Source organism: Mercenaria mercenaria, chromosome 4 (assembly GCF_021730395.1).
Source record: "Mercenaria mercenaria strain notata chromosome 4, MADL_Memer_1, whole genome shotgun sequence".
NCBI lineage: Eukaryota > Metazoa > Mollusca > Bivalvia > Venerida > Veneridae > Mercenaria > Mercenaria mercenaria.
The window spans coordinates 40,455,024-40,480,229 of record NC_069364.1 but is presented as its reverse complement, the minus strand read 5'-3'; the positions used below and the strand labels follow the sequence as shown (position 1 = coordinate 40,480,229).

Here is a 25,206-nt window from a genome sequence, read left to right as displayed (position 1 = left end):
GTTATGGAAATGATTAAATGACGCATTAAGCAGAATATAATTCATAAAAATATACTTACCAAAAGTATAAACTGGAACGTCGAAATACTTATAATGGTTGTCATTTTGAAATTCTTTTCTCTATCTGCAAGATTAATAAAATCTATATCGTCATTTTTATTGTCAGTTTATTGCTTTTAAATGTTAAATTGACAAGGCAGTCTTAAAAACAGCTAAATCCCCCGCCATTGTTGTGGATAGTGAAAGGGTAAACCTTTGAACTTTAGCTGTGACCTTGACCTTGAACTGATATGGCTGACTCATGAATTCTGCACAACGTCTTGATGAGGTGATCATAAATTGACCCAAGTTTCATGAAAATCCTTCAAGGGGTTTAGGAGATAGAGAGCTCAAACCTTTGACCTTGAGTTGTGACCTTGACCTTGAGTTGACATGGTTGACTCATGAGCTCTTGATGAGATGATCATTTGACCCAAGTTTTATGAAAATCCTTCAAGGAGATTAGGAGATACAGAGTGGACACAAAATGGAAAGCTCAAACCTTTGACCCTAAGCAGTGACCTTGACCTTGAGCCAGCATGGCTGACTCGTATGTTCTGCACATCAATTTGATAAGGTGATCCGAGAAATAAATTACAAGGAACAGAGAGATAGTATTGAGGTATCCGCTTTTCAGCTCACCTCAGCAATGCTCAGGTGAGTTTTTGTGATCTTTCGATGTCCGGCGTCCCTCGTCGTTCGTCTGTCTGTTACCATTTAGCTTGTGTAGGCGATAGAGGCTGTATTTTTAAACTGATCTTTATGAGATTTTGTCAGAAAAATATCCTTAATGAAATCTAGGCCAAGTTTGAAAACTAGGTCAACCAGTCAAATCAAAGAAACATCTTGTGAATGCGATAGAGGCTGTATTTTTCGATTGATCTTCATGAATTTTGGTCAAAATGATTACCTTGATAAAATCTAGGCAAACTTTGAAAATGGGTCATCTTGGGTTAAACACTAGGTCACTAGGTCAAATCAAAGAAAAACCTTGTGTATGCGATAGAGGCTGTATTTTTCAATTGATCTTCATGAATTTTTTTCAGAATAATTACCTTGACTAAATATAGAATGAATTAAAAAAATATTATCTGGTTTCAAAAACTAGGTCACTAGTTTAAATCAAAGAAATATATTGTGTATGTGATAGAATTGATCTTCATGAATTTCGGTCAGAATGATTACCTTAATAAAATCAAGTTCTAATATAGGTTATCTTTGGTCAAATCTACGTCAATAGGTTATATAAAAGAAAGAAGCCTGTGTATGCAATAAGAACAGCATTTTACACCAAAACTTCATGAAATTTGATCAGACTGTTTGTCTGGATATAACCTAGGTCAAGTTTCAATTTGAGCTATATGGAGTCAAAAACTAGGTCACTCGATCAAATTAAAGAGAAACCTTTTGCAGGCAGTAGTGGCTGCATTTTACAAGGGATATTCATAAAATTTAGTCAGAATAATCGCCTTGATGAAATTTAGGTTATGTTTGAATATGGGTTATCTGTGGTAGAAAAGCTATGTCACTGGGTCAAATCAAAGAAAAACCTTGTGTATACGATAGAAACTGTATTTTTCAATTGATCCTCATGAAATTTGGTCAGAATTATAGCTTGGTGAATTAAGGTCAAGTTTGAATACGGGTCAGCTGGGGTCAAAATCTAGGTCACTAGGACAAATCAATTGTTTTGATTGCGATAGAGGCTTTATTTTTCAATTCAGGTTCATGAAATTTGCTCAGAATGATTGCCTTGATCAAAGAGAATATGATGCGAAAATCGTGAAGCACAGTGCATGTTTAGTGATTGGTGATAAACTCCTCTACAGTTAATTGCTACGCTTTCCTATTTGATGGTGCGATGACTAATAAAGTGTAGGATGCTTTTCTCCTAAATCCTACATACAACGGACGGAGGGAGTTGATTTTTGTCTTACAGTTTTCTTAGTCTCGCCCTTAAAAGGCTCTTGTTGCTCTGACTTCAGACAAGGTTTTGAGTACATTGGTGTAATTGTACCTTAAATTTACCTTAATTTTATGTTTTGCTTTATATATCTGTTACTTTTGCACTAATGTTAGAGCCTTTCTCAGCGGGGATTTTGTTTACATTGTGTTGTTTAACTTGTTGAAAATAGGATAAGTGCGAGGTTGGCATGCCCTAAACGCAGTTTCCTTTATTTAGGTTACTGAACGTTCCATGGCGGTGCCCCTATTTTTAACAGGTTGTTTTGTCTGTCTTGTATTGTGTGTTGCGTATGTTTTCTTGTTTGTTGTAAGCGTTTTTCCTCCGCCCTACTCCCCCTTTTGCCCTCTCCTTTCCCTTGCATTTACGCGACTTTTTGCATCCCCTCCCCCTTTACTTTTAGTAAGCTTTCGTTGATCCTCTTTGTTTTGGCAGCCGAATCCCAAGACGGTAATTGATTGTTTTTTTCCTACTTGTGTGGGTGCGTTTGTAAGTTTGTGAGTCTGTGGCAGTGCCCTGTTGTTTACTTGTGTGTTGCTTGTTCGGTTTTCTATGTTGTTCGTTTGATCGTCGTTGTGTGTTTTTATTTGGTGCGTGGGTGCCTGCGCTGTTGTGGTTTGCGTTGTGGTGCGGCTGTTGTTTTGAGAGCGTGGCATTCCCTTGTGTATTCGTCCTTGTTCGGCTTTCTCCCTCGGATTCCTACCCTACCCCGACCCATTTTCGCCTCTTACCAATTCCTTCCCCTTTATCAATGTTTAGCTTATATTAATATGTACTTGTTGGATGTTTGAAGCATCCCGTCTGAAATATTTTTCCATTACAGCTTTTTTTTTGTTGTGGGCCTACTATGTACATGCGTGGCTCTCGGGCTGTGCTTTTGGTGCTATGTGCTTCCGGGAAATCTACCCTTACCTATTATCTTTTGATCAAATCTAAATCATGTTCAAATGTAGATTATCACTAGGTCAAATTGAAAAACAGACTTGTTTACACTTCAGAGACCACATTTTTGGTCCAGTCTTAATGAAAATTGGCAAGAATAGTTGTTTAAATGAAATCACTATGTCAAAGATTTTACACTGTTATGGTGTGTTTCTCAGGTTAGCGACCTAGGTCCCTCTTGTTTCGTATTTTACATAAACAATACACTATAAGTGCAGGAATCACTAGTTGTCATTAACAGCACGAAAGTCTGGCATGGGAGTGCCAGATGGGTTTTACCGGCATGGGTAAAACCACCGGAAACGCCAGTCCGGTGTGCAAGAATTCACATAGTCGAAGGCTTGTTTAACGTCTAAATAGCATGGATAGAGCTTTTAATAATAATCTCGTGCAAGGTAAATACATTCTTTAACTAAGCTATGAAGCAGTTTATATTTCTTGAATTAAGAATGATATTTTATTAAGTAGTTAATAGTTTTTGAAAGTCACATTGAACAGGATTAAATTTACAGCTATATTAGATTATGCATAACATTTATTCGGATAGCTGTTACATTAGATTTTAACATAAAATTTAAATCTTAATGGAACTTTAACTGGAGCTCCCGGGTATAAATATTATCGACCATATGAGCAGAAACGAAAAAGAAATAAAAACGAATTAGCCATATCAAGAATATCATCTAGATAACTTGGTGTATAGTTAATACATACAATAATAACATCTGACTTTTATCCGGACAAAGGCTCAACAAAAATATTCTTCACAAAATATTCAAAATTTTCAACAAGGGTTGCACATCATGTTACTACGGAAATACCAATTACTTGTCGGGAAAGCTTATAAAATTGTTGTTAATTCTATGACGCGAGATCACTTGGATTAGGGGCTCAGACATCAAATTCCTAATGGTACGGCATTAATTCTCCCTGCATTTTGTTCAAGAGCTTTGAATGCAGCTTTGAAAATCTACAGTCAGATCGACAAGGAGGCTCTTAAGTTAGAGTTTGAAGTAAAAAAGTTTAGTTCTTTCCTGGTCATTATTATACCTTTGTAACCGATCATCGTCAATTATAACCTATAAGCTGGGTATACTTTCGCCATTTAGTATAAGAATACAAAGACACATTGCAACTGTAACAGTTTACACCATTCTCATCCAACAGAGGTTCGTCAAAATCCCGAGAGGAACCTCTGATTTATTTCTATCTTTTATATGGTGAGCATGCGCACTCGTAATTACTACCAGGAGTTTTCAGCCAATCATTCTTCGTCGATATTTTGCATGCCGAATTGAAACTTCAAACAACATGTATGCAATTACTTTCTAACGACAGATAAAGGCGATTTTCCATGATTGCGATTAATGAAGATTTATTCGTGTAATGCGATGTAAGGAAATTTTCCTTAAGAAATGATAACATCCCTCGTAAGTTGGCATCGATATTGAAAAGGACGCGACTACGCTTTTCACGGACGATTTTGATTGGTCCGCTACGATTTGTCGCATAACGACGCTGATTGGCTGAAACGTTTTACCTGTAATGGAACAAGGACATAAATATAGGCGAAATGTGCCAGAGGTTCATCCGGGGAACTATGGTGGACCTCTGGCATGCGAGAATGAGTTTACACAGGCTTTTCTAGCTGGATGTTGCTGACATTTTCTATAACTTTATAACTTACTAGTAACATGTGTGCAGATCGCTGGAACCTACGAACTAATTATATGTGGAAGCCTTACATTAGGAAGTATCCCCAGAGACATAGGGGGAGATTTTACAGGACCCGTATCAATTTCGTAATATAGGATGCGTAATCAAAATGTCTGATAGTAAAGATAATGGAGACAGCTACTGCATAAAACACCTCTGAATTTGTCAGACACATACTTACAAGTTATGGTATTTGTGCTGAGCTGGTGACATACACCGGTTTGCAGTTTGTAAATAAATATTTTAATGAAATGTTTGGAAGCATGTAAGTAGTTCTCCTTTCCACCCGAAGACCCCGTGGCTGTGCAGCACTTACTGTGCGAACTCTCAAATCTGCACTAAAAACCGTTTCTACTACAGTTTCGGAAAACTGAATATTCTGCCGCAAATATAAATTCCTCTCAATTGCTATTCATGAAAAGAATGTAAAAGCCAGAGTGGATAGAACCCTGCCTAACTGACATCAAGGGTTGAGAGTACTTGTGCTAGGGCGATGCAAACTTAAGACTTTGGCAGTTGGCAGCCTGCATCAGTACGATACTACATGAAATGAATGACAAAATGTGTTACACCTGTTTGGAGTAATTCATAAAACATTTTCCTGGTCTACAACTGTTCTTCCGATCATCAACAACAGATACATGCAGTTAAAGGAAAACTTAATTTCAAGTACAATGTTATATAAACAACAAAACTTACTCTAAACTCTTAAACATTCACGGTTATATTGTGAATTCGTTGATTTGTTTTGTATTTGTTATTGACATGCAAAACTATGACGGAAGTGCCTCATTAATCAGAAATATGGCGTACATCCCATTTGAACACGACGGGATGTAAAGTTTTGGGGTGTCTTAGAAAACCTGGTATTTTAAAAAGGAAAACTCTAAAGTACCACTTGCTTTGTTATATTTGTTTTGTACAAAATACGTTTTCTTCATTAAAGGAATGCTTAATGCATTGCATCCGCAAACTATTGAATATTACAGGTGTTCATAATTATTTTATCAGTTTAGTAATAACTGCTTTACCAACCCGCAAACATTTTTTTTTAAATCCACCCCTTTCTAAATTCAGCATGAAATTTTAAAAGCAGAAATGAATCTGCATCCCTATAAATTCACAGTCCAATTGTATAGTAACTTTGCGTTTGATAACTTTGAAAACTTTGCTAATAACTATATATAATGACTAAATTTAGGTATCATTGCAGGTCTTATGAACATACTCACTTGGGACACAGGCGTTATCAGATGTTAAGTAAAAGTGACTTTCATTGCAGCTGCAGACTGATTCAATACATGACGCGTTTTTCGTCGTGCACTGTTCATCAATTGTACAGATCTGACCAATCTTCTTTTCTGCAAACATAATACAATAATATCTTGTAACAGTGGGAAGGCTGGAATATATGTACAGAAGCTGAGATATTTCAGGTAGAAATTCTTTCTCTAGTAACTATCATCTTATCTAGCATCAATGTAACATGTAAGACAAAATGTCACATTATAAGAGCGTTTTTGCACTGATGTGAAATAAAATGAAGTACAAAATGTACACCAGTTTTTTACCGCTGTCATTATAGAGTTGATCATTATATAAATTTTGATTATATGTAGGGTCCGTGCATTCAGTTTATACTGTTATAGTGGTCTCCGTGGCCGAGCGGTTAAAGCAACTGACTTCAAATCACTTGCCCTTTATTGATGATGATTCGAGTCTACTCGGGCGCTGATTTCTACATGTAAGAAAAAGCCTTCCAGTTGACTTACGGAAAGAAAGAACTTTTAAAAACAAATCATCACCGCAACACACCACGATAAAACGCTAGCAGTATAGAAGAGCGAGCACATGCAACAACTAATCAACCAACTCAGTCTGTTTATCTCAATACTCCTTTTATTCTTAAACTTTGCATTATATATTTCAAAAATCTGCGGCTGTATAAACATACAACAGAAATAAACAGGGCTTGCAGTAATCGAAAAAAGAAAACAAAAACATGATAAAGCGGCTGTCTCTAAGATTAACACAATCTAAACATGAAAAAACTTATTGCAAGTAATTCGTTTTAGCTCACCCGAGCACAATGAGCGCTCACCGTCCGTCCGTCAGTCGTCCTTCTGTCCGGCGTCCGTCCTCCGTCCACACCTTTACCTCCCTCTACACTTTCCTTTAAACAACATCTCTTCCTAAACCACCTGGATGTTCCTTGAGTGGTCCTCTAAAACTTGTTTAAAGAATTTAGTTCTATACAGAACTCTGGTTGCCTAGGACTTTGGTATATTATAGTTAGCTTGAGTTAATGGTCCTCTAACAAAATAGTTCAAATTATCCTTCTAGGGTCAAATATGATCCCGCCTTTTGTGTCAAATGGTTTATATAGACTGACACATTGAAAATGTTTGGAAATCCGAAAACACACTGCCTAAGGCTTTGATATTTGATATGTAGCATCATTTAGTTTGCTTTAACAAAGTGAAATATGCCCCCGCCCAGGGGGTCCCAAGTTTTACACGGACTTATATGGCTAAAACTTTGAAAATCTTCTTGCCTGGCACTGCAAGGCCGAAGATTTTAATATTTGGTACACCCCCCCCCGCTCGCGGAATTTCGAAAGTCCGCGTTTCCCTGCAATTGTACCTTAGCGCGGACACTTTTATGAGCCACGGGGTATGCGCGTTTTTTTCCTGCATCCCCTTAATATAGTTTACAATGATCACGTTTTAGAAAAATGATACACGTGGTATATAATGCACATTTTTTTTCTTGTGTTAAATTTGTTAACTTTTGAAGTATGTTTTTTAAAAATTATCATTAACAATAATGATATTTTAATAAACTGGATATTATGTATTACCGGTGTAAAGATTTAATTGGTGTATAAATTTAGCTTGATATGATATATTGGTTACTTTAGTATATATTAAAATCTATTAAAATCTATCATACACTATTGAATAACTTTCACCAATTGGTAATGTCTTATTTGTTTAACAGTAGCTGAAAAATTAACATCGATATCGCAGACCATTCTTTATATTTATATGAAAATAAAATACTACTTTTATACACAACTACAATTGCAGCAAACCAATTTAAAGGAAATATACTAGATTTATTACACTTTATTTTAATTCCTTTTATAGTCTTAGTTTTCTTGATTAAAGTAAAATTATCATTTGGAATATTATTGTGTTTAAGTTATTTGTCTGTTTGTTTTGGGTTTAACGCCGTTTTTTCAATAGTATTTCAGTCATGTAACGGCGGGCAGTTAGCCTAACCAGTGTTCAGTGTTCCTGGGTTCTGTACCAGTACATTAGAAAAAGTGGAAACTTCACAGGTCTCTCAACACGACAAAAACGAAAATGTTGCAGAGCCTGTTCATGGACGGTAGTGGAATTACTTGCTACCGTCCACGCCCTCTAACCCCGGGTTGAACAGAACTCAACATTTACACATGCTAAAAGAACAAAAAGCAATTTAAAGACATTTGCAGATGTATTCAAACGGCGGTGCACATAAAAGCTTCAATGATACATGTGTTCTAGCGTCTAATTCCATGAAAAGCGGCGCAAACCTGTTCTCCGCAAGTAACTGCCAACTTCCCCACATGAATTATCAAAGGTGAAGGACAAATTATTTTAGACACAATGTCTTCTATCAAATCATCATGGAGAACATACGTCCGGCCCGAGGATCGAACTCGCGACCCCGCAATCCGTAGGTCAACGCTCTCCCTACTGAGCTAAGCAGGCGGGCGCATTTAATTTATTAGACGTGTATTTGATAAAAGTAAAATTTCATAACGATAAATTAATTAGTTTTTAGGATATTTGCAATAAACGCGTTTGCAAATAATTCATAATATCATTTTCTTAGTGTATAGATATACGTCTTTGCAAACCTTACCTGGAATTTGCGGTGACGGCCGGTGATTCGCCGCGACTCATCACAATTCAGTGCGACTCGCTGAGATATTTCATCGCGAGACGCATTGGACACCTTACCTGCAATATGTCGCGGGGTCTTAAAAATCATTGCGATTGATCTTAGTCTTAAGTAGTGATTCAATGTAAAAATCATCTCGATTTTCCACTTAGAGTAAATATTTGTGCCGGTTTGGGTAACGCGGAGAAAGCAAATTCCGCGAATCAGGGACTGTATGTTGCCTTGCCAAGTAGCCCCCAACCAAAATTGTTCAAATTTTACCTCTTGGGTGAAAAGAGGCCCTGCTCTGAGAGTCAAAAGTTTTGTATAGACATATATATGAGAAAAAACTTATAAAAATATTCCGGTATAAATCTAGGCTTTTGATATTTGGTATGTTGCTTTACCTAGAAGACCCCCATCAAAAATTGTTCAATTTTTCCCGTTGGGTGAAAAGAGGCCCTGCTCTGGGAGTCCAAAGTTTAGTATATGCTTATATAGGATTCTTTATCCAAATATCACTCCCAAAAAGTTCAAGGCCTAGGCCTTTGATATATGGTATGTAGTATTGCCGAGTGGTTCTCAAACAATTCTATTCAAATTATGTCCCTGGGGTGAAAGGAGGCCCCGCCCTCGGAGTCAAATTTGCCAACAAAATAAGCTTGTCTGAGTACTGATTTTATTCTTCACTTTTGCATGATATAATTTCAATAACGTGCGGCAGTAAAAACGCAAAACAGAAATGTAAAGGACTTTAAGTTATGAAAGGAATCTCAATAAAGCAGCTGTCTGTTGGACTAGCACAATCTAAACATAAAAAACTCTTTACACATTATTTTTCTAAAAAGATACCATTATATTGGCAATTATCAAATGCACCCTTTCCATACATCGAAATTAACTTCATGTCATCAGTGTAGGCAGAGAATTTTCAAAGTCGCCGCATTTATGTGTTACTAGCTCAATTCTATTAATTTCGGGGAAAATATTCGTGTTTAGTTAACAATAATTTATCAATTGAAAAATAGTTTAATTTGTTTGTGAAAAATAAACTTTATATGGCATTTGATTTCAATGGTTTTTCATTTGACTTTTCATGAAAATGACAGTATTGACCAAGTTCCATTCTTCAGACATTGGCTGGTGTTTTTTGGTTCCATTTGGCTTATATCCAACATTACAGATGTATTTCGCACCGCTGTGATACATAGTAACATTAACCTCTTCTCCTTTTGTAGTTACTACTTTGGCGTTGTTCATTTGTGGTGGAGTATTGCAATCTAAACACGAAATATAATAATGCAATTCTTGTAAAGAAAGAAACAAATGACCGCTACAACATACCATGGGAAAAAAGTACATAAGAGCGTGTATATATCACAACAATTCACCAACACAATACAATTTGTTTATGCACTGCTATATATACATGCCCAAACGGCACTATACGTTTGAAACTGCTTCAACATATCTATAAATGATATGTTTAATGTAGCATCGACACAATAATGGGTCATATGGCAACTTTCCAGCTTATATGGTGGAAGAAATCCCCAGGTACCCCTCCGTGCATTATTTCATCACGAGCGAGCACCTTGGTAGAACCACCGACCTTCAATAAGCCGGTTGGATGGCTTCCCCATATGAAAAATTCAACGCCCCAAGAGAGGCTCGAACGCACATCGATGAGGGGCAGGTAATTTGAAGTCTCCGACCTTTACCACTCGACCACGGAGGCCCATCTGTTTCATCATAGGCACATACATGTATTTACATGAATACTTTTAATGTAAATTTATCTTGTTTTCAAAGATAATAATTATATCTCTGACATGTAAGATAAATTGCACATTTTGTCGATTTTATCAAATGAGCGTGTATTCAGTTGACATAAATTGTTGCAATGTGTGTGTGTGTGTGTGTGTGTGTGTTCGGGTTAAACGTCTTTTCCAGCATTTTTTTTTCAGTCATATAAACGACGGTTGTTGCAATGTACATATGCATGTATATATTTACGCTTACTTTCATATATTTCCAGTATACGTTGGCTAACTTTAAACTAACTACGACGGGTTCCATGATCCTTTAATTAGATGCTCAATATTAACTCGCGTTAAAGGATTGCTTAGCAGTGCTTTTAAAACGTATCGAGCGCAGAGCGCGAAACAAGTGTATCTTTTCTTTATTTATAAACATATTGATTCAGCCTATTTACAAATAAGCTCCTGTCTTTATTGTCAGAACGGCTTCAAAATAACAAAAATAAATATTTCGGACAAACGTTTAGAGAGATGTGTACTGGTATTGAAACTCAGTTTTTTGTATGATCATATGTATCATATCATTTTGCAATAACTAATGAGCTAAACTAAATGTGATCTTTGTAGCGGAAAAAGTACATTTTTCTAGAGTTAAACTTCTAATTAAATATTAGTTGAAAACTTGGTGTAAACACCTGATCATTAAATTCCTTCAGGCAATGTGTGGTTAATTCATTATAGTTTCATAAACATGTATATTTTAAAACAGCATTGTTGATATTTTACAAAACAGAATGCATGTTTCATAGATTTTCATGGCTGTACGTTATGCTCTCATTAAAATACATCTACAGTTTTGTATGACATTTCATATGTTTTGGAAGCATTACAAAATAAGCGTTTATTATGTTACACAAACAACTGAATTTTTTACATGTTGTTAGTTTCTTTTCTTCCTGTTGACCAAAACTACACGCAAAAGTTTCAAAATTTGACGCTATGCTGCAAAACGCGACATAACAGGCACTATAGTATTCCCAACTTTAGGAAATACTGTCTCAAAATTTTGATTGTGTCCTTTTTGTCCGTATAAATGCATAGAGTAATGGGGATTTTACCCACTTAACCATACATAAAATCGCAATGTTGAAATCAGTCATTTATTTTAAAAATCTGTGACATTGTTCCCTCAAGCAGAGAGAAGTGTATAAAACTTCGCAAAGCGTTATATGACATCTTAAATAGAAATTAGCCCACAATCTGAAAGTTACATACCAGATTCGATCTGTTTTTCTGTTGGTTCCTGGGCACTCGCACTCCTCGCAAGTAGAATCTGAAATACGTAAACTGAATCTAAAATTGTCAAAAGTAAAAATATTTTGCTCAAGCATAAAACAAAAAATAGTATTTAAAGCATTGCCTCTATAGTTTTAGAAAAGTTTGTTTATCAACAACTCGAAGTCTTTAGATTTCTATCAGAAGTTGTCCAGGTTGTATCAGAAGTAGATGCTGAGGCTATATTAGAAAAAGATGTTGGAGATGTATCAGATTTGTATGTTGAAGTTGTGTAGAATGTATATGCTTCAGTAGTATTAGAAGAAGATGTTGAAGCTATATCAAAAAATATGTTGAAGTTGTTTCAGATATATTCATTGCAGTCATATCAGACGTATATGTTGATGTCAAGTAAAAGTATATATTACAGCTGTATACGGGGTATATGTTATGGTATTAGTCAGTCGTATTAGGAGAGAAAGAGTCACTAAAGTTGTATAAGAAGTATGTAGTAAAAATATGTTAAAGTTGTATCAGAAGATGTTGAAGTCTTATCAGAAGTACATATTAAGTTATGTCAGAAGTAGATGCTGCCCTTGAGTGTATAAGAAGTAGTTATTGTAGTAGCATCAAACGCATATGATGTGTTTTAACAGAAGTATTTACTGACGTTGCATCGGAGATATACATTGAAGTTGTATCTTCAAAAAGGTGTTGAAGCTGTATTACAGGTATTTGTTAATGTTGTATCAGATATTACAATTGTATAGAAAGTACATATTAAAGATGTATCAAAATTAGATGTTTCCGTTGTACCAGAAACAGATTATTAATAAAAAAAACAACTAAAATCTATCAAGCAAATTTAAAAAAAAATAATATTTTTCTTTTTTTTTTTTACAAATTTCGCATTTTGTGACAAAATATACACCTCAGTAGCTACCTAAAAAGTCAAAATGCCTGCGTCAGTACATGATTTTCACAGACATAATTAATTGTGTCAATAATGTCAAAAACAGGGGAGATCATTTTTAAAAAAGATACGTCACAAATGCACAGAGCTGTTCTATAATTCATTTTTTTTTCTAGGAGAGCGCGTTCCCGACCTCGAAAGTGTTTCTGCACGTGTATGCCTGCACCTTCAACTGTAACTGACTATGACCCTGTGACTTATATAAGCGTCTTCTGGCTTCTTTTACTTATAAACTTAGTATCATTTTTTCCAAGCATTTGTCTTGACAATGTGACAACAAGCAACGGACCGAAAGCCGCGTTCTAGGTTATGGAAATAATAAAATGACATATTCATTAGAAAATAATTTATAAAAATCTGCTTACCAGAAGTATTAACTGGAACGTCGAAATATTTTCAATGCTTGTCATCTTGAAATTCTTCTATATCTGAAAGATTAATAAAAGCAATATCGTTATTTTAATTGGCAGGTTTTTTTTTTTTTTTGCTTTTTAATATTAAGTTGATAAAAAGCTTCATTTTGGACTTTAATTTACCAATTGTGAAAAGTAATCTAAAATCAAAAATACATGATAAAAGAGACTATTGTAATTTTGAAATTGTCAACTAGTCCCACCTTGACTGAGATATCCTTCGAGTAACATCATACGGTGTCTATATTTCACGACTAATTCGTTTTGCAAGAGCTTGCTTAAGGTGGATTTTAATGATAGAAATTTTCATATCACCAAAAGATAATAGGTAAGGGTAAATTTCTCGGAAGCACAGAACACAAAAATCACAGCCCCAGAGCCACGCATTTACATAGTAGGCCCACAACAAAAAGAAGCTGTAATGGAAAAATATTTTAGACCGGTTGCTTCAAACATCCAACAAGTACATATTAATTTATGTTAAAAATGATGGAGGGGAAGGAAATGGTAAGGGGCGAAATGGGGTCGGGGGTAGGGGGAGGAATCTGAAGCATAAAGTAGAACAAGGACGAATATACAAAGGATTACCATGTTCTTTAAAAACAGTCGCACTACAACGTTAACCACAATAGCGCAGACACCCATTTACCAAAGATAAACACACAACTACGATCAACTGAATAACATATAAAAACGAACAAGCAACATATAAGAAAAAAGTAGGGCACCGTTATAGTCTCACAAGCATACAAACGCACCCACAGAAGTAGGAAAACCAATCAAGTACCGTCACGGGATTCGGCTGCCGAAACAAAGGGGAGCCACGAAAACTTACTAAAGTAAAGTGGGAGGGGTGCAAAAAGTCGCGTAAATGCAAGAGAAAGGAGAGAGCGATAGGGGAGTGAGGCGGAGTAAAAACGCTTACAACAAACAAGAAAACATACGCAACAGACAATACAAGACAGACAAAACAACCAGTTGAAAAACAAGGCACCGCCTTGGAACGGTCAGTAACCTAATAAAGGAAACTGGGGGTTTAAACGCGTTTAGGGCATGCCAACCTCGCACTTACCCTATTTTCAACAAGTTAAACAACACAATGTAAATAAAATCCCCGCTGAGAAAGGCTCTAATATTAGTGTAAAAGTAACAGATAAATAAAGCAAAACATAAAATTAAGGTAAATTTAAGGTTATACCAGTGTACTCAACAACTTGTCTGAAGTCAGATCAACAAGACCCTTACATTTAAAGGCACGACTAAGAAAACTGTAAGACAAAAATCAACTCCCTCCGTCCGTTGTATGTAGGATTTAGGAGAAAACCATAATGGAATCTTACACTTTACAACAGGGTTACCGCTATCATAAGCTAAGGAAAGCTTTCAGTAAAATTTACTGAAGATCTTCCGAACTTTTAAAAAGTATAATAACACTCACCTTAAAACACATTTAAAACCTGGTCTTACTTACACACCCGAAATACTATGGAGATATAATCAGATATATGTGTTAAAACGTTTATCAAAAGAGGATACGATGCAAACATCGTGAAGCAAAGTGCATGTTTGGTTAAAGACCCTTCTACAGTTAATATTTACCTTTGCACTGAATTATTAAGTGTAAAACTCTTTGATGCCTAAATAAAACGGACGGAGGAAGTGAAATTTAGCCTTGCAGCTTTCTTAGTCTTACCCTTAAAAGTTAGGCGTTGAGTACATTGGTTTACTTATGCCTTAGATTTTCCATAATTTTATGTTTTACTTAATATAATCTGGCATTTTGTAACTAATGTTAAAAGTCTTTCTCTGCAGAGAATGATATTATTTATATTGTGTTGTCTAACTTGAGTGGAAATAGGTTGAGGTTCGCATGCATTAAATGCGTTTAAAACCCCAGTTTCGTTGTTTATATATATTACTGACCGTTCCCCTATTATCAACTTGTTTTCTGTCGGTCTTGCATTTTGTGTTGCGTATGTTGTCTTGTTTGTTATTAGTGTTCCTATCCCTATCCTCTTTCTCCTCACCCCCTATTTTCCCAGCCTTTCCATTTGCATTGCTCTCCCTTGCTTTGGCATCCGCTCCCCTAAGGAGGTTCGCGATTTTTGGATTTTCCTGTATATGTGTTTGCGTTTGTGCTCATTTGTGTCTGTTTGTCCTGGGCGGTGCCCTATAGTGTTGTTATGCATTAGTTGTCTTTTTATTTATGCAAGTTAGTTATGTGTGTCTTTGTTTTTCTTTTGTATATGAATATCTGTGCTGCTGTGGTTTAAATTGTAGGGTAACTGTGACGAAGGAATGTAGCCTTCCCTTTAATTAACCTTTTTTTCCACTTTCCCCTTAACCCCGGCACTTCCCTTTTTCTAACCCCTGTCCCCATCATTTTTTTCTATAATTGGAATAAAATTAAAATGTACTTGTTTCAGTCTTGAAGCAACCAGTCTATAATATTTTTTCGTTACAGCTTCTTTTCTTTTTGTGCCTACTTTGCAAATGTGTGGCTCTGCGGATGTGTTTGTGGTGTTCTGTGCTTTCAAGAGGTCTACCCTTACTTATTATCTTTAGTAACATGATAAAAATATTGCATGATAAATATTTGAAATACTGGAAAATCATTGTATTATATGTTCATGCAGAAACTAGAAACAACATAATTATTCAAATGTATGATGTTTAGTAAGTGATACGCAAAAGTTGTTTCATTTATTTTTTAATGACTTGAAAAATACACCCCTCATGCTCAGCAAAGTTATACTGTTTTCATGACATCCTTAACGTCAGATCTCAAAATGCCTCCAGTGACATATTTAAAATAATTTTACCTCTTTAAAAATGTATCGAGTTTCATTACTTTAATGTTTTGAAAAGTAAAAGAATGTTCTTGAATATTTTGATTTTTTGCCACTAAATTAAATACAGATTTTCTCATGAAACGGTCCACTTTTTATACTTTTTACTACAATTATACATGTATGCAACTTCAAGTAGGGGGTCTTTACTGCGATAATATTACAAACAAACACATGTACACGTTCAATGTGTATTGTCACAGCTGTTCAATTTTAAGTCCATTAGAGCTATAAATAACTTTGTAATGCTTAGACTAAATATGGAAGTTTTATCAAAGGTTTAATGGTCACATTCCTAAAGATCAATTTATGGGCTTCATATTACGTTTCTGTAGTCGCCTCTTTAAAATTCCTATCATACAACAAATCATTTGAGATGCGTAAAGAGATTTTGGAACCCATGCTTCGGGAATTTTCTACTTGTAAAATAGTCCAAAGTATGTTTAGTTGAATGTTAGATGTCGTGTGAAGATGAAACATCAAAGTAGACTGGGAAGATGCTTTGTCCAACATAGGTTTATTTTTATAATTTCGCTTTAGTTTAGCTGTTTGCAATCAGTATTGCTTTGAAACGACACTCTAGCCCAAATACCTCGGCAACAACAACAACAAAAAAAAAAAAAAAAACACGCAGCGAATGAAACACGTTAGTTATCACTTTCCTGATATAGTGTAACAACAACAAGACCAAATGCAATCATCTATTATACATTGTAATGATAAACATAGTGCAATGTGCACATTTTGATAATCTTGTCAAAGGTCTCTCATTAAGTTATATATCAAAGTTTAAAAGCCTTTAGCGGTCTTGTAAACTTTGTTTTGTCGTTTTAAAGCATACGTGAATAATTCTTAAAGTAACAATTTACAGTTGAACTTCAATGGCTCGAACTCGGATCTTTCGAACACCCGGGATCGCTCGAACTCTTCGTCCGGTCCCGAATTTATTCCTTCTTTATTCTATATAGTTCTACCTCGGATCGCTCGAACTTCGAAAATTCGAACTCTCGAACTCATTTGGTGGTCCCTTCGGCTCAATTACAGTGATAATTACACCTATTCAGTCGAACAGCAAATTTGTCGCCGGAATGGCTTATGTTTACAAAGTTTTTCACACCTCTGCCTGACATTCGCCAAGCTTCCCCTTTAACCGGCGCGTGCGTAATTTTCACACGCTTATGTAATTAGCATCGATATACGACAAACAAATTAAACAAAGTGACTTTCGTTCACTGCAATGCTTTAATGGGCTTTGATTAATCCGAATAAAAGTATTTAAAATAATTGAGCAATGTCTGTCTTTATTTTTTCTGCATAAAAACGGGAGATTCGATGTTAACTTTCATACTGCTTTAGCATGGCTGAATAACTTAGAAAAGGACCCGGAAACGGAGAGATAGCTAAGTCGGCTACATACTGGAAAGCAAGGAACTAAACGAAAATAAGATCCAAAAACTTTAGAAACAAAATATATAACGCCATCATCAAATGTGAAAAACTCAATCTCATGTGTTCTATGTACAAATCTCTCTCCAAATTAGATTTCAACAAACGTTCGGCGGTTCAGTCCTACATCAAGGATTTCTTCAAAAAAAAAAATAAACTGTAAAACTGTATACTGTACATGACTCATTGATATTGTGAATAAACTGACGTATGCTCATTAATGTTGTGTATTGATTTCATGTGTTGTTTTATAGCCTATGTCTACATGTGACGTCATTTAGTACCGTTTTCAAATATTTCTGTGTACATGTCCGTGAATTAATTGTTTGCGTTTTAACGTGTTTATATTTGAAAATATTTGCACTGGACTATAATTCATAAAGGTTTGCTATTCATATCTTTCTATTTGATGCTGTCTTCAGAGTGCAAGAAAAACCAAGTTTGTTCTCTCCTGTAGGTCTTACGTGCTCAAGCACGACTGACATAAAGTTAAATCTATTGACCCCCTGATCGAAAAAACATCGTTTTGTCTCGTGCTTGATCTAAAGGGTTACCTGGGCAAGCTCAGCCTTAATTAAAGCGATTTTGTAATATTATATTTCTTCTTTTTACGTACGAAGGCTCCTTTCCGTTTAACTTTCAATGCATGTGTGGAAGTTGTCAAAGTGACCTTTTATAACAATGTTATCTTATTAATAACTGATGTATATGGCACTCCATTTGTCCAATTATTACGTGAATCCTAGTTCACGGTCGAAAAGCTAGAATTAACGATCAATAAATCCGGTTTTTCGAACGTAAAGCATGGTTTACGATTGGTATACTAGGATTAACAAATCAACTATTAATTTCGCCTGTAAACCTATGTCAATTGAGACACCTAGTTTATCGAACGTAAATATGGATCCAAGAACGTAAACTATGGTTTACGGCCGTTATCCTGTGTTTTCGCGCGTAAATAAGATTAACCCTTAGCCTGCTGGCGGCAGATGATTCTGCCTTTGCGACCAGTGCAGACCAAGATCAGCCTGCACATCCATGCAGTCTGATCATGGCCTGCACTGTTCGCTATTCAGTAAGTAAATTTTCTGCGTAAACCCCTTTGAATAATAAATGGTACTGTCCAAACTGAAAGATGGACCAGTCCATTATAGAAATATAGCAGGGTAAGGGTTAATACTAGTATTTGAGAATCCTAGTTTTTCGACCAAGAACGTAATTATTGGAAAAGTGGCTTGCCGTGAAACATACATGTTGTTTACCGACGTAAGCCTATGTTTACGAGCCAGGACCTGCGTGAATCATCCTATGATCACGAGCGTGCACCCATGTTCACGGGCATAAACCAAAAAGGTCGTTGACATAGGTTCACGTTCGTAAAACATGGTTCACGCACGTGACCCCAGGTTTACGCTAGTAAATATAGGTTCACGTTCGTAAACTTAGGATAAGGACCGAAATTCATAATTCAATCGAGAAACCTAGTTTATCGAACGTAAACCTGGGTTCACGAGCGTAAACTATGGTTTACACCCGGTATCATATGTTTTCGCCCGAAAATATAGGTTAAAATTTAAAAAACTTATTTTACCGTCGACAAACCTTGTTTTTCGATCTTCGACCGTAAACCGGGGTTCACGTAATTATTGGCTTGTCATAGATGTAGGCCTGTAAGTCAAAAGTGTTTCAAAAACATTCTTTCGCTTATGGTTTTATCTCAAAATATTGATTACTTAAGATGACGTCTTGATTTCATATCACATATATCTCATCTGCATCTTGTTACTCACATACGAAATGCAGTCAATAATCAGTAATACTAGTTATTGCAAAGCGCAGTATGTTACCGTTCTGACCGAACGACTTCGGCAAACTTAACATAATGACTGTTTCAAAAAGCTACATAAACATTCAGAGTATATGGCAAGCCAATTGTCCAATAATTACGTGAACCCTGGTTCAAAGTAGTTTTGAAATCTAGTTTCACGCTCGTTAACATAGGTTCACACCCGTAAACCTACGTTCACGCACGTAAATATGGTTTAGTTCACGGCCATAAACCTAGGTTCACGCTCGTAAACCCATGTTCACGTCCGTAAACCTATGTTCACGACCGTAAATATAGGTTTACGGCCGAAATTGATAGTTGATTTGATACTCCTAGTATATAAATCGTAAACCATGATTTACGTTCGAAAAACTAGGTTTCACGATTGAACTATTCATTTTGTTCGTTATCCTATGTTTACGATCATAAACTTGGGTTTACGAAAGTGAACCGAAGTTTACAAACGTGAACTATGGTTTACGACGTTATCCTATGTTTTCGATCGAAAAAATAGGCTAGTTTTCAAAAAACCTGGTATAATGGTCGAAAAACCTGGTATATCGAACGTAAACCTAGTACACGCTCGTATACCCAAGTTCACGTTCATAAACATAGGTTCACGTTCGAAACTATAGATTCACGTCCGTAAACTGTGGATTACTGTTGTTAACATAGGTTCACGTCCGTTAACATAGGTTCATGGCTGTAAACCTAGTTCACGCCCGAAATTCATTGTTGATTCTAAATCCTAATACAGCGACCGTAAAACATGGTTTACGTTTGATAAACTAGGTTTCTCGATTGAACTATGACTTTCGGTCGTTATCTTTTGTTTACGATCGTTATCCTTTGTTTACGCTTGCATACCACGATTCAAGCTCGTAAACCATAGTTTGCGAACTTGAACCTATGTTTACGACCGTGAACTTTGGTTTACAAGCGTGAACCTACATTTACGAGCGTGAACGATTGTACACGGCGTTATCCTATGTTTTCGCTCAAAAGTATAGGTTAGTATTCGAAAAACCTGGTTTTACGTTCGAAAAACCTGGTTTATCGATCGTTAGTCCTAGTTTTTCACCCGTGAACTAGAGTTCACGTAATAACTGGACAATTGGCGTGTCATATGAGTACGCAAATGAGGAAATCTACTTCTCAATGATCACTGCATGCCCAATACTTCTAACAATAAAATGATAAAAGGATCCTTTTTTTCATTTTTATTTCAGTGCCTACATACCATCTGATAAACTGATTGCAATTTATAACTGGATGAATGTATTTCCACTCAAATGTTTTGCTGTTACGCATACAATGATATATACTTAAGAAATTTTCTAACGCCACACATGTTTTTCTGTCAAAGTTTGACAATGTTCGCGTGATGAAAATTGGATACAATTTTAATAAAATGATTTTGGTTGGCTCGTTGCGTCGAAGAAATTCAGATCATTCCATAGCCATTTTCAAACTGTGTTAAGGATGTACATGTAGTATCACATTGTTTCAACAGTTAAGGTTCTTTATTCATACTCTGTGAGCTGTTAAAACATATATAACTTGCGCCGTATGATGTATAAAACTTGCGCCGCATATAGATCACCATGAGCTATCGACGGTTAACAGCGAATACAGTTTACGATAAGCTGTATCTTTTAGCTTGCGACTAATACAGCTTACGTAAGCTTTATACGTGCGATAAAACACATATGCAGCAGAAGTTGGTGTTGTTAGAGCAACATCAGCAGCAGCAGCAGCAGAAGTAGTGGTAGCAGTAGAAGTAGCAGTAGCAGCAGTACTTGAAGAAGTAGGAGCTGTAGTAATAGTAGAAGTAGTAGTAGTAGCAGCATTATCAGAAGTAGCGAAGCTCTAGCAGCAGGAGCAGTAGTAGTAGTGGTAGTAGTAGAAGTGGCAGCAGTAGTAGTAGTAAGAACAGTAGTAGTAGCAGCAGTAATAGCAGAAGCAGCCATATAAGTAGCAGCAACAGTAGCTGCATTAGTAGTAGTAGCAACAGCAGCAGCAATAGCAGTACTAGAAGAAGCAGCAGTAATATAGTGTTTGATGGTGACTTTAGCGATGATGACGATGATGATGGTGACTGTTCTGCTGCTCTGCTGATGAAGGTGGTGGTGACAATTGTGATGTTTGTTAAAAAAATAACTATAAATATTGTGTTAGATGTGGATATTGTAGTTATGGTGGTGATCATGCTAGCGCTGCGGCTGCTACTGTCGTTGCTGCTGCTGATGCTGATGATTGTAATACCGACGAATATGGTAATGATGATTATGATGATGATGTACTAAACGACGGTTCAATAATGATATTGTTGATTCTTAAGTACAAACTATCAAAGATGAGCTATATAATGTGGGTATGCAGCATCTTGACTTTCAGCTTACGTTTATTTACGTAAATTTACGATTTACAGTCATTGACTACAGCTCACATGTGAATTGTTTACGGCACAAGATCTATACGCCGAAACAACTTGAAGAAAATTAGTTTCTGAAACAAATGAGAGCAGAAACAGCACAGGTCATCGCACTCCTTTTTACTTTATAGCCCCCACCCCACTTTTCTACACCCCCAACCCTACAAATTGAAAAAAATGGGCATTTTATAAAACACATATTATCCCACTTATTTTATAGGGATTTCAGCACTTACAGATCACTAAGAATACATGTTCATGTCAGTTTTATACAAGCATAAACGAAACTAACACATCTATTTAAATAGATCAGGTCTGGTTCTGATATTTTAAGCATTCTTTAGTGTCATTAAGATAGCAAATATTTCTAAAATCTTCACAACAGAATTATATCTTCTGTATATATAAAAACGTTTTCTCATTGAAAAAGTAGATAGAGCAATTACGTTAACGTGTAAAAATGTAAGAGATATATGAAATAACGGACCCCATCCAATTATCCATTGCACTTGAGATAAAGGCAAATTCCGGAAAAAGGAAGACATTTTTTCGCGTAGAATCTGTTTGGTTAAATAATACATTGATTTGATGAATATACTGTTTTTTTTCGGTGCGGCAAAGAGTTTGTTAGAAAAACTTTGTTTCCTAGTTCCGACACACTGATACGAAACGCTCGTCTATCCTCAAGTAACCAATGAGTTAGTACTACCAATGTTTGGTCAATTCGTTTCCGCCAATTTGTCCTTTGTCCGGGTCTGTCCAGCATACGCCGATGTGCGCCTGTCCTGCGAGATAGGCAAAGCGGCAAATCATATATTTTCGCGATATAAAATCGGATAAACAAATGGATGTTTGAGTTAATACCAGTAACGGTAGAAATATACAGCAAGCCATATATTGCTTACCTATTTGGAACAGGCAAATATAGAAAAATATTACAAATTAGACATTTATGTTTCAGCTCGCGTGACCGGTGCACCCTGAAGTGTCTTTTTTTATTAAACCGGTGATCGGTATGTCCCGGGTTAGCTAAAACGAATGGGCTCAATATTGACACGAAACGAACTGTCTCATTGTGGTATGTGACGACACCAATTCATCGTTTTAAAGGATGACATGACATATAACGGCAGCGGGAGATGGCATTTGTTGCCATTATCTTGTTTGGGTATCGGAGACGGACATTCTGAAAAGCCTTTTTGAATAATACGTACCTGAGCGCTGCTATAGAAACATGTATGAAAATACAATAACGTGGTTACTTTATCAGTTTGTTTTATTCTGATATAATTTTGTCATTAATGCAACTGTTTTGTGTGAATTACGATAGATAACAATAGCTCAAGCCTCATGATTGCAGGACATAGAAGTTCGAATAGAAGTCTTTTATGTCAAATTCACAAAAAAGGAATTAGATTTTAAGAAGGAAGGAAAAATGTCAATGCTAAATTTTTACTGTCACCACTCACCAAGTTATTTGCCAATATCCGACGCAAGCAGAACAACTCTATTGTATTGATGAGTATACCAAAACTGATCCATGGGTTGTCCAAAATGTACAAAACTGTTAAGCCAGACACTATGTAAACTTATTGTTTACATGCGGTGATTCAAACACCAAACCAAAAAGTAATTGAAGACCGGTAGGTTTAGAAAGGTATCAGGTGATTCCGTACAAACCAATAGATCTGAACATTTTGACGGGGAAGGATTATAACGACAATCTGCAGTATTCCGCCCACTTCAGATGATACAAGGAATGTGAAAAAGCATTTACCATCATTTTTTTCCCTTTTTGTTTACCATTTTAAAAAAATATTAAATGTCAAGAAAAATAATAAAATGACCATTTGTAGTATGAATGGGAAGTACTAGATGACTTTCTTGTCAGTGACCATTTACCAATTATTGTCTCTAAACCATTTTATCAGTGTTAAAGATCACCCTTTAAGTATGAGAGCAGATGCCATGCAAAAACTATGCCGGACATGATGTTTCAGTTTATACATGATATTTAGGTCGAGTTTGAAGCAATGTTTTACGACTTTCGTTAATCTATCACGACACCTCTTTCCTGATGGAATCCGCCGCCACGAGGGCATAGGAAAAGAGAAGCCAGTTCCCCTTTCAATGCTGAGTGTCAAGTAACGGAGCTATTGGTACCATTTGTTTCACGTTTTTGTTATGAAGTAGCATGAGATCGAACCCACGACCTCCCGCACTCGAAGCGGACACTCTACTATTAGGCTATCGAAGCGGTGGTGCTTCGATTGAAAGGCGGGAAGCAAGACATTCAGCTACAATATAGAAGATTGTAATAAAACTCATGGCATTCCCTTTGTTGCATCGACTTGTTAACTGTTTTCAGAAACAATAGAAATTCCTACATTTCTTTGTCCGAGAGCATATCCCGGACCGCTGAAAAAGGTTTTCCTGCTGTGTTTTATCTCCTAACTACGCCCCTGAAATTTGGGCTCATATGAAATTGTTAATCTCCTGGATCTAAGTTTTGAATTCTTTCGCATTGTCCCGAACACACTGTGAATAAGGTGTATAAACTAAAAGAATAAATTAGATGGGTTCATATAATATAATACACAGCAGGTATATTGATGAGACTCAATAAAGATTATTACTACATAAATATATATTGTATTTGATTGCATATTTCTATATATACATACACATTTCTGCACCCTGTCCTTTCTAGAATACTAGTACATTGGCAGTGCATTTAGTAATTGACTATTTTGGTAGAAATACAACCAAGCCACTTAAATACAATGTTTTAAGACAGAGATGGCAAAGGATAGTGTGTGTGTGGGGGGGGGGGGGGGGGGTCTTTGCTAGAAAATAAGCAATGTGACATTAACTTTAAAATTCTAGACAGTCATATCTTACTTCGGATAAAAGTGAATTGGATATTACATCAAATACTCACGTTTACATATTCTGTGAAGGGCAGTCAAATTATTACAGTATCATCTTTATCCTCTGTTTAAACGTCTTAATATCACTCTTCCACTGTTCACAAATATTTAAATATTTCGCGGCAATAAACTATGCTAATAAAACGAATTAATCAATTTCAGATTTGATCACTATAATTTTTTTCAGCACGTTTATGACACGTCTAGTCCAATCTTTCAATTCAAACTTCCTGTTTTAGTAAAAGCTCACGTGACGTCCACGATATCTATAGATAACAACACTTTTTATCAAAATATCATATCTGAGTGCATTTGCAGTGGCTTCTTATTATGTATGATATTAGATGACTTATGAGTTATTACAACACACAAAAATAGATACGTTTAGTGCAACTTCTGATATTTACTTTCTTAAACATGCAAACTTCACACTTCATTTGCAATATTTGAACAGAAAGGCTTTTAAAAATATTTCCTGTTTATGGAAACAAATTTGGAATTGACGTAAGTTTATCAAAATTGTGCATCGGGGTGGGTAAGTTAAAGATTATATGTTTACTAATAAGGCTAATCCACTTAATACAAAACTTCAGACACCAATTGAATGTTGGCATTTTTATTCTTATTAACGAAAGTCAAGCACAAGCCGCCATGCCAACAATAACCATATTGTATAAAGCCGCCATGCCAACAATAACCATATTGTAT

At 35.9% G+C, this 25,206-nt stretch overlaps 1 long non-coding RNA gene across 1 annotated transcript; it reads right to left on the bottom strand.

The window, feature by feature from the left end:
- Positions 1 to 5,892: 5,892 nt before the first annotated feature.
- LOC128556739 (uncharacterized) lies at positions 5,893 to 24,699 on the bottom strand. Its single transcript, XR_008370808.1, has 4 exons — positions 24,510 to 24,699; positions 12,964 to 13,026; positions 11,626 to 11,683; positions 5,893 to 6,021 (listed from the first exon to the last, which is right to left on the bottom strand). It is a non-coding gene; the product is annotated as an uncharacterized LOC128556739 (long non-coding RNA).
- Positions 24,700 to 25,206: the final 507 nt, after the last annotated feature.